Source organism: Elephantulus edwardii, unplaced genomic scaffold (assembly GCF_000299155.1).
Source record: "Elephantulus edwardii isolate Elephantulus edwardi_28Jun2011 unplaced genomic scaffold, EleEdw1.0 scaffold00007, whole genome shotgun sequence".
Lineage (NCBI taxonomy): Eukaryota > Metazoa > Chordata > Mammalia > Macroscelidea > Macroscelididae > Elephantulus > Elephantulus edwardii.
The window spans coordinates 5,799,076-5,810,534 of record NW_006399757.1 but is presented as its reverse complement, the minus strand read 5'-3'; the positions used below and the strand labels follow the sequence as shown (position 1 = coordinate 5,810,534).

General features: G+C 36.2%; 1 pseudogene; it reads right to left on the bottom strand.

Moving 5' to 3' along the window:
• Positions 1 to 4,689: 4,689 nt before the first annotated feature.
• Positions 4,690 to 11,459, bottom strand: part of LOC102844802 — an 84,977-nt pseudogene continuing 78,207 nt past the window's right edge.

Here is an 11,459-nt window from a genome sequence, read left to right as displayed (position 1 = left end):
AGGATAGTTAGCATTCTTCTCCAACAACACAACTCAAAGACATTTGATTCTTCCATCATCTTTATTCGTTGTCTAAGTTTCAGATATATAGGAAGTAATTGAAAAGACTATGGATTGGATCAAGTGTATTTTAGCCTTAAATTGCCATCCCTGCTCCTTAGAACTTTTGAAAGGTTCTTAACAATAGATTTTCTCAGTGTGACAAGGCTTTTGATTTCTTAAGTACAGGTGTCACAGGTGTTGATTGTGGATATATGTAACATGAAATCATTGACAATTTCAATTATTTTTTTGCATCTATCATTTTCCCCCATTGTGAGAATTTTGTTTCTTGTTTAAATATAACCCATAATGAAAGGTATAGCCTTTTATCTTCTGCAGAAAGTGCTTCAGATTTTCTTCATTTTTAGGGAGCCAGGTTGTTATCATTTGCATAATGTAGACTGTTGATCAACCTTCCACCAATTCTTACACCACATACATTTTTATAAAAGTCCAGTTCCATGAATGATTTGTTAAACATACAGATTTATTCTAGAGGAAGAAATTTCTTTCAAATTTTAATATCTTACAGGGATGATGAAGAAACTTCTCCCAGGAACTTTCAGAATAGTTTGAAAGCTTAGTGAACACCTTGTAAGTGTTTTAAGGTGCCATCTGGACTTAGCTATCCCAAAATGCAAAGAAACAGTAGTAATGCAGTTTCTCTAATTATGTATACCATGTATATGTATGCATATATTTGAATTCTTAAAGACAACTTAGCTTCTGTCAATAAGAGCTATACACCTGAAGATGCAAGTCAATAAAATCTTGGGATATGTGACTCTGCAACTGAAACTGATGTGTGAAACACAGACCACCACGGAACCCTACGTAAAAAGGAAATACAATCTACAAAGAGTTGGTCCTTAAACATTTGGTTTTTCTTTTTACTGCACCAAATTGCCTAATCAACAAGGTCAATAACTACCAAGGAGCTGAAGGTCAACATAATGAGGTTAATACTCAAGAGAAAAGAGGTCCACTTCCACACATTAGGGTTTAATATAGGGCACTAAATGTATTTCCTAGACCTTCACACTCATTGTTAAACCAAGTATGTGGTAGTGTATACCCTGCACTCTTGAATAGTAGCAATTTTATATCATTTTATGTGATCTTTCAAACACTATTTCCCGAAAGCTGTTCAGTTACTATAAATCCTTGGTGCAAAATCTTTAGTTGTGAACTTGTAAATCATAAAAAAATTAAATTCTATATATGAACAGGTCCTTAAACCACACTCTTCTTCATGTAATGTATAATTGTAATGTGTGTGATACCACCAATTGGCAGCATCTCAGTGGAAAACAACAAATCAGATAAAAACTCAGATAGCTATATATTATTGATGAACTTAAAATACATGTCAAGCTGAAATTCCAATAGTACATGGTTGTTGTAACACACAGCATTGATTTTCATCCACAGATAAAGAAGTCATTTGTCCTTGAAAGCTAAATGCTGAAATAAGATCTAAATAACCAGCTGTGGCATGTGTCTCAAAATTCTAACATCTAAACTTTTGTCCTTCATAAGTGCTCCCTTTGCCTATACTTAATTTCTTCCTTTTTTGCTAATAGGAGAAAACTGTTATTTGGTATCATTGAATAGACTTTGACTCATAGTGACGGTATGAACAACAGACCTGAACCTTGCCCTATCCTGCTATGAGCTCTGCGATACTTGAGCCCATCCTCACAACCACTGTGACAAAACATCTTGTTGACAGTCAAGTTTAGCTTATGTCAGTGGTGATCATCGCCTAAATCTCATTTCTTCTCTCATTTTAAGGTACAACTGGATTAGAAACAAACAAACAAACAAACAAAAAAGACAAAACACAAAAAAACCCAACGCCCCAAAATATTCTATCTTTGCTAACATTTAAAAATCCTCAAAGAACGCTTCCTTGCTTGTAAAACCATCTAATTGCTAATCTATAATCCTTTTAATATGATCTGCTTTTTGGATAGATCTATTGCAAGCTGACCTAACACTGCCCATAGCTATATTAATCCTATTATACACATCCTATTACAGAGTATCAGTGATACTCTTTAATGAAACCTGAAAAGCTTGCTTGCCAGACACCAATATTAAGGATGATTACACTTGTATTCATTCTCTTATTCTTAATTACAAAGCTTCTGATTGTACTAATTGTATTTGGTGGGGTTCAAAGATTTTTTGGTTTGGGTTTTTTTTTTTTTCCTCCACAGCTATCTGCTAGCTGATACTATACTTTTCTGGGCAAAATCACTTTATATAAATGTCATTATCATACATATTATTTTGATCCTTCTCAGTGGTAAATAAATTTACAAAGTAAAATGTTGTAATATATTTAGAGATCAAATCCTCTTGTAAGGTAAATAAAGTGTATGGGGTATGGCAGAATTAAGTCGGTTTTATCAAGAGTAGATAAAATATTCTAGAAAAAGCCCTGCATTTTGAGTTCCTGATATATTCATAGTACCATTAATCCCCTAATAGGATGGGTAAATCTGTCCTGGATGATAAGCCTACTTGTTAAGGGAAGTACATTCTCTATTGAATTAATCACTCCATATGAAAGTGGAAAGTATCATCAGTCTGAAATACTATGATACCTTATCATGAATTTCAGTCTGATGAGTAGCTAAAGAGAAGTCACAGGAATTTTTTTTTTTGTAACCTCAGTAAAATGTATTACCATGAGAACTGAGACAATAGATTTCTAGAAATCATAATATCTGAGAAAGAGCAGTTTCATAAAATAATATTGTTGTGTCAATGATATCCGTGTGTTCCAAGAGAGGGCAGATATAAGTGAGTTTTTGATGATTAAGGGCCTGAAGACCAGAACGTTTGGTTGGCTGGGGCTAGCATAATGGAAGCAAGCATCTATAGGACAAGAGTTGAGGTAGCACTAATAAGTTTTGAATACTGAAATACCAAGGATCTTAAGCCCTACAACGAACTTACAGCTGTTAACTTGATCCTGACCCTTGGCAAACCCCCATCAGCTTTCCCTGTTTAGAAACCTTGGTAGAGATTCAGATGCAAGTATATATATTTCGGTGATCTATTAGTGAGCACCACAAAAAAATTGCCCTGTAAAAGTCCTAAAACAAAAGAAAAAAAAAGTCCCAAAACAATGCCATCATTGGTCTATACTACGTACACGTGTACCTTTTCTGCCCAAAGCATGTGGATATCATGAGTTATAATTAAAAACAAAACTTTTTAGTAAAACTTTACATTCATTTTATTTCTAACCCTTAGTCACTAGAAATGCAAATTCTTCATTTCCACCAAAATAACTGAATGTGAAAAGAGTAAAAAGTCAATAAAATGTATTTTATGAAATTGAAATTCAATTACATTGAATGGACTTTTTCTTAACAAGAGCATGTCGCAAATAATGCATAAACCCACAAAAACCTCTAATTCAGTGTTGTGGACTCAGATCCACCTCAGAGCTACCCTTACCAGATGTCTGATGTTGTAAATCTTAATGAAAGGAAATTATCAATCCTACTTCCAAAGAGCAGCTGGTGAATTTGAAGTGCCAGAGATGTTCAGCCTTTAGGTTAGCTGAGACTCTCTCGAATTCTCGATGATGGGAAGCTCCCTGAGGGTGCACATCAGACAGGACTCCCTTTCATTGTTACCTGAAAGTAAAATTCTATTTGCCATATATATTATGGTCATTTCCCCTTTGCTATACTCTAGGCATTCTAGAGAAATTGTCTGAAAGCTATGCAGAAAAGAATGTAGAAAACGATCTATACCAATGTGATATGCAGTTCTTTACCTGGTACTCTTTCTGTGATGGCATCAACAATAAGAACAACTCCTCGGAAGACCTGGCTATAAGGATAATCATATGAGGATTATCTTAGTATTTCACCATTTTTGTGGATATTTGCTTTTTCCCTCACTGACTATTTTTTTAAATTTTTCACTTCAAAAAAGTATTATTTAACTCAGCCTTTTGGAACACGATTTTAAAGGACTATATATAAAAGTAAAATAATATTGAATTAAATGAGACCTTTCTTGGCACAGGTACAATTTTCAAAACAGCAAGAGAGAAAGAGAGACTTTACACAGTAAAGTGAAGTCATTTAGAATTGAAACTCAAACCAACTAAAATAAATTCACACTTCATAAGTCCCCAAATGCATTTTAAACAGTAGGTTGCTTTTCCTTATATAGTGTATAGCTGCGTGTAATCATAAAGGAGAGTGGCAAATATATACACTGAGCCAGTTTTGTAAGGAACATGCCAGGTACACATGCCCCCACCTGCCAGCCCCACTGCTTGCCTGATGTTTATCTTAGAAGTAGAACTAGAGTCTGAACAGTGGCAAAAAGTTAAAGTGAAAGGAAAACAAATGTTTGCATATATTCCATTTTTACGCATGATCCACGGTTATTCAAAGCAGTTGGCTCTGGAAGAAAGAAGCTTAAGGAAGAGTTTCATTTTAATAGGAAAATTAGCTTTTTATTTGAGTTTTCTTTATACACCCTTCCACCAGTAGTTTCCCACTCAAAGTACCTCTCTATCCAATTTGGGTTTTTTCCCATTGCATAATTCTTTAGTAATATGTACAATTTTCAAGTAATGGAGGGGCATAAAGAATAATTTTACTTCAGCAGCTATCTGTTCTTCTTCTCTCCCTTAGGGGCCATATTTGGGTCACCATCACAGGGCATTTTCCACACAGTTTCCAGGGAACCAGCCCCGTATTCTTGCAACACCTTCTATAAGGGAATCATCAAGAATTTTGTCTCCGTACAACCAGTATCCTAAGCCTCTTGTATCTAAAATGAACTCCCCCTTCTACAGTCTGATTCGAGGCTCTTCAGTGCAGGGTCTTGGGAAGACGGTTTTGATTCCTTTATTCAAAGGATAGAAGACCTCACGATAATCTTGAATTACTTTACAGCAAACACTTCTCACTATTTTGTCTGCTTTTTGTTTCAATTGTTCTATGGTCAAGCTGTACTGGTGGCAGCCGTGTCTGACCCGCCACTCCAAGTCATCTCCTTCCAGGGCCTCTGAGTATGTGAACACTTGGTTAAAGTTCTTCCATCTACTTCCCAAATGATAAGGAAAAACAAAGACTTCGTCAAGCTGATAATATTGGATTCGATCTTTAGCTTTCTCTTCAATCCATGATTCAATAGATGTTTTGTTTCTGAGAATTATTTTCAACTGGATGAAAAACAGCATCCCAGCAGCGATGGTGGTTTCGATCACTAATCCCCGAGCAAATAAGGTGGCAGCAGACGCAGCTAATCCAAACCCAACGATTGGAAGAGGATCCCTCCGGGCCGCACTCATGTCAATCTTCACCGTGTTCCGGCCAAAGGAGAGCCGATTACACAGCTGCGTGTACATCGTCATAACAAAAATAAAAGCAGCATGAATACAACCAAGTGGGGCTAAAAGCAGGAACAGTGTAAACGAGGCACGACTTTGGTAGCCACAACAGTTGTTGATCCAAGGACAGTGATAGTCCATCTTCAGAACACATCTTTTGCACTTTCTGCAGTGATGTGAACGAGGTCCATTATATGCTTGGCTGACTTTACAATTCCGGAGGTACATACTATCCTGAGAATTTTCCGGTTTCCATCGCAGAGGGACAAAGCCAGGCCCCACAACTACGAACTAATTATAAAGAATCATGATTGTCCAATTAATCAACATGATTAAATTCACACTTCCTCCAGTGGTGTGTAAGGATCAATACCACAAGACAGAGCCAGTCATGGCCATTGCAGAACATACTGCTATAACATCAAGGGATATGATGGGACCCCAGTGACAGAGTCTATTTAATTCTTGGAGATTTTCAAACTTGATTATCGAACAGAATGTGCCCGTTTTGGCATGGAAGGACGCCTTCCTCTTTTTAAAGAATGACAGGTTTCCTTTTTCTGTGCATGCATTTCCACATGTCACACGTCCACGAGTCTTCCTCAACTGTCATACTTGCAAGGATGTTAACAAAGACTATGTCATCTTCACTGTTCAACATCCAGCGCTCTTTTTCTTAACCAGGAGAAACCACTGGCTTGATTTGAAACTCAACCTCAATCGCGTCCCCGGTGCCCGCTCCTCGGTCATCACATTTCTGGGGTGGCCTGGGCTCACCCAGAACAGATTCTCTTCACTTTGAAGAACTTGGCCGTGGGTTCCTCGGTCCTGGTTGAGCAGGGAACCAACCCCGATGGCTACAGGCTGAGGTCTGGCACCTTCTCCATCCTGGGCGCCCACGCTGGGGACTCTCCTCTATCCAGTTTTGAGGCTGTAAATCTTTACAGGGGAAGACTGCCCATCCCACAGAGGAGCTGGTGGATTCCAACTACAGACCTTCCATTTAACCATGCCACACATAATGCATTGCACTACCCTAACTTCTCTTCTTTATATACTCTAATTGTTTATGAAGTTCCCCTTATATGTCATTGCCATTTATTTTTACTAACTTTATTCTCTATCTCAACTTCATGGAAGTTCTTAAAACAATATAATCCCCGTCTTGGTACTGAACTAGGTAATCTCCCTTTTTCTTATTCACTGGCACTTTAAGAGACTTTCATTTTCCTCACTGATTTAATTCAAAATAATTTCAGCCATCTATCATCGTAATTATTACCTTTATAGTATATCATTGTTAAAACTTTAAAAGTTCCATTAGTTCATTACAGAAAGTTGGACATTTAGTAGATTTCAAAAATTCTATACAATTCACTATATCTTATTATTTATTCATAAGTGCTTAAATTTAAATTACTTTCCTCAAGGCTACTAAAGAAATACAGGGATAAAGCTTAAATACATACTTAGTAATTAATCTCATATATAATCTGAAAGACTCTCAGTAAAATTTAGTTTGTCTCTAGAGGAAATAATATATACAAACCAAAAGCTGACAGATGAATGGTGGTAGTAAGTTAAGACCATTTGTGCAAGAATGAACTATCATCTGTTTTAAGAACTCAAAACTTCTGTAATGAAACAACATAATTAATGTCACACAGGAGAAAAATCTTCCTGGAGATTTTTTTTAACAACATCTGGGTCATAAAATTGATAAGCTATTACTTGAAATTCAAGTTTGATTTACAAGAGGCTGTAGAACAAGAGATATCCTTGCTAATGTCTAATAGATCCTTGCTGAAAGCAGAGAGTACCACAAGTATGCTTAGCAGTGATTTATTAGGGAGCTGTGGTGGTCTAGTGAACTGCCAAAGGAACATGGTTTGAATCCACCAGCTACTCCTCAGGAGAAAGATGGGTAGCCTCCTCTTATATGATTTATAGCATCAAGTCAGCTATGAGTCAGTTCTAATTCAGTACATAACAACAACAAAAAAAAATGGTGTTTTACTGACTGTGCAAAAGCATTTGTTTGTATCAATCATACTAAATTATGTCTGACATAAAGAATAGGAATCCCAGAACACTTAATTGTGTCCATGAAAAATTGGTACATAGATCAAGAAGCAGTCATTTGAACAGAATAAAGGGATACTGCACAATTTAAAATCAGGAAAAGTGTGCATAAAGATTATATTGGGGGTTATTTTGTATCTGTTCAATCTGTATGCTGAGGAAATAAATCAAGAAATTGGACTATATGCAGAATGTAGCATCAGGATTGGAAAAAGATTCCTCAACAGCCTGTGTTGTGAAGATGACACAACCTTGTTTGTAGAAAGTGAAGATGACTTAAAGCACTTGCTAAAGAAGATCAAAGACCACAGTCTTCTATATGGATCACATCTAAACATCAAGGAAGCAAAAATCCTGGTCCCTGAACCAACAAGCAACATAACAATAGATGGAGAAAACATTAAAATTATCAATTCTTTCTTTTTACTTGGAGCCACAATCAATATCTATGGTAGGAACAGTCTAGAAGTAGAGAAATGTATTACACTGAACAAATCAGATGTACTACACTGAATAACTCTGCTGTTAAAGACCTCTATAAAAAAGCTAAAGAGCAAAGACACAAGTTTAAAGACTAATGTGCACCTGACCCAACCCATGGTACTTTCAGTTTAGTTGTATAGAAGTGAAAGTTGGGCAAAAAATAATTTTTTTTAAAAAAGATGCCTTTGAATTGTTATGTTCATGTAGAGTGTTGGATATAACATAAACTACTAGAAGAACAAACAAATTCTACTTGAAAGAAGTTCAACCAAGGTACTTCTTAGAGGGAAGGAAAGTGAATCTTTGTTTCACATACTTTGGGCATGTTTTCAGAAGGGGCTAGTCTTTGAAAATTGACATTTTTCTTGATAAAATGGAGGTCAGTGATGGACATTGTGACTGCAATAACAGGCTTAGGCTTAGTTGAGATTGTTTTAGAATATTGCAAGATCAGGCAAAGTTTCCATCTATTTTACACAGGGACATTAGTTATGGTCAAGTCAATTGATGACATATAATAAAAGTAACATCGAGTATTTATGGTTTTAGTATGATTGCAGTTCATCAACCGTTCACTTGATTGTCAGTTTTTCATACTGCAGTGACTTTCATGTAGTTGTTGGACATTCACCTCTGCTATTTCAAATGTCAACAAAGTCAACTGACTCTTAAAAATGCGAAAGAACAAGTACTTCACTTTAAATATTAAGATCAACCCGATACAAGCTTTGGTATTTTCAATTGCTCCTAAGCATCTGAAAAGTGGAAAATGAATAAGGAAAACCAAGAAAGTTTTGATGCCTTGAAATTGTGGCATTGGCAAAGAGTATTAAATATACCTTGGGCTTCCAAAAGAACAAACAAATGGATCTTGAAGAAAGTGCAACCAGAGTGCTCTTTAGAGGCAAGGATGGTGAAACTTATTTTACATTCTTTGACATGTTGTCAGGAAGCGTTAGTCTTTCAACCAAGATGTGTTAGTAAAGGTGGAGGGACAACAAAAGAGAGAATGGATTGACACAGTGACTACAACAATGGGTTTGAACATAACAGAGATCATGAAGACTGTGCAGGCATGTGGCAAGGCTTAGATCTGTTGTATATAGGGTCACCGTGAATTGTAGCTGATACGGTGGCACTGAGCATCAACAACTACTCCCATTGCACTCAAATTGGATTTCACCCATAGCTCACTCTCAAATGGTTTACCTAGCTGTAAATATGTTCATTGCAAAAGAGGAGATTATCCATCTTTCTCCTGCAAAGATGCTGATTTGAGCCATAAAAGAGGTGCATATTTTTAGTTAGGCAGTGTGTAACTCCTTATAGACTACACTACTTCATAAGGAACATAATTATTCATTTGCTATTTGTTAAATATATATAAATAAAAAAAGAGTGCGAGAGAGTGAGGGAGAGAAATAATGAAAAGAATTGGTCCCAAGAAATGAACAGGCCTTTATTGTGCTGTCTGAGAGGGATGCCAAGGGAACAGGCCTCATGGCCTGCGGACAGGATCAAAATGGTGCTCTGACAGTTTGGGGGGGGGGTTTCTTTTTATAAGGACCCTGGGGAGGACTAATATGATACTTCCTAGAATGTGACATGTTAATTAAGTTAAGTTTTAGCTTTTTTAATCAAGCTCAGACACTTCTCAGTATCCATTGTCTGGTCTGGTCTTTGATAGGACTAGCTTAGGTGTTATCAAGTTTCTCAGGAAGTGATCAAGCTTGGGAGTGGTGGGGCAACTGCCATATTCTTCCTTCACTGTTGTTTTTAGATAATTTGTCGTTGCTGTTATATGTCATAGAGTCACATGTGACACATAGCAACCCTGTGTACAATAGGTCTGAACTCTGATCTATCCTAATCCAATCTCATTGTCTCAATCTATCTCATTCCAGGGTCTTCATCTCCTGCACTATCCCTCCACCCTTTCAAGCATTATGTCTTTCTTCACGGCCTGGTCCCTCTTGACCACATGCCCAAAACATGTGAGATGGAGCTTCAAAATCCTTGCTTCCAAGGAGCAGCTTGGTTTTACACTCTCTAGGACAGACCTGTTTGTTCTTTTGGCACTCCATGGTATGTTTAGTAATAATCTCCAGCACCACAGCTCAAAGGCATCAATCCTTCTGTCAATCCTAGTAATTATTAGATATTTAGTGATTAGAAATACCTGAAACAAGTGTTGATCTGTGAAAGTAAAAGGCAATGGAGATATTGACACTTTACATTTAACTTTTTACAATTTTGTACTGTAAAGAAATAACATCATCACCAACCAAATTTGTTTTACATATTGAATTAGTCTTTTCCTGGGGGTCAGTGGAATGAACTGAAGTCCTAGCCTTGATCCAGGAAAGTGGAATGAGTTGAAGCCTTATGTTTGCCAAGAAGAAATATTTAACACTGAAAATAAGTAATGGTTCTCATTTTTATGGTCTCATTTAAAAGGTCTATAACATCTAAATCATCCTATAAAAAATTACACAGAAGGAAAGTAAACAAAATTATGATAAATTTAATTTTTAATATTTGTTATACACTATATAAATCAATACTATTATGTTTATGTTTTATAAATACTTTACAAGTGTATTTAATCAACTCCTACAATAAATACAGTAAGCACGCTATATTTATGGTTTTTTTTAAATTGTTTATAATACACATAATAGCTACTCCTCTACTGTTAACACGTCTATTTGTGACTATGATTTATTCATAGTCCCTGAGTGGTACAAATGGTTAAATATTCAGCTGCTAACCAAAGAGTCATTAGTTTGTACCCAAAGGCTCCTGAGAATAAAGATACCTAGTGATTTACATCCCATTCAAAACCTTACAGAATTCAGATCTATTCTGATGCAAAGGCGTTGCCATGGCTCTGAATTGGTACAATAGAAACTAACAATAACAATATAATAAAGGGGGGGAAGCTAATTTAAAAATGTATAAGTGATTGGAGGACTTTTTGAAATAATTTGGAGCTTTAGAAAGGAATATCTAGTAGAAGAGAAAGCAGAATCTGAAAGAGATTTCTGTTGTTATTGTTTATGATAGGGAGGAGAGTAGCATGTTTGATAATTAACGCCACTGGTTCTTTACACTAAAAACTATCATTGCTTCTTTAATTTAGCTAAGTATTACTAGCACTTGTAATTAACATCCAATAAATTAAAAGTGCATTTAGATTATAACTGAAGAGTCAGTCTAAAACTTTGATTGTTACAACAATATCTTTGATGAAAAGGCATTCTACTGTGAAAACGCTACCATTTTATATCATTCCCTCACTCTCTAGCTCTCTATCATCCAGCTGGTTCTGACTCACAGATCTCCTCCATCAGGCTTCAGAGGAAAGAGATCTTGAAAGGAGACTGCTCATCTCTCTTCCACAGAGGATCTAGTGAATTCAAACCACCAAAGCCTTTGATTTTCAATGCAAAGCACTATGGATATAAGTAGATTTTTA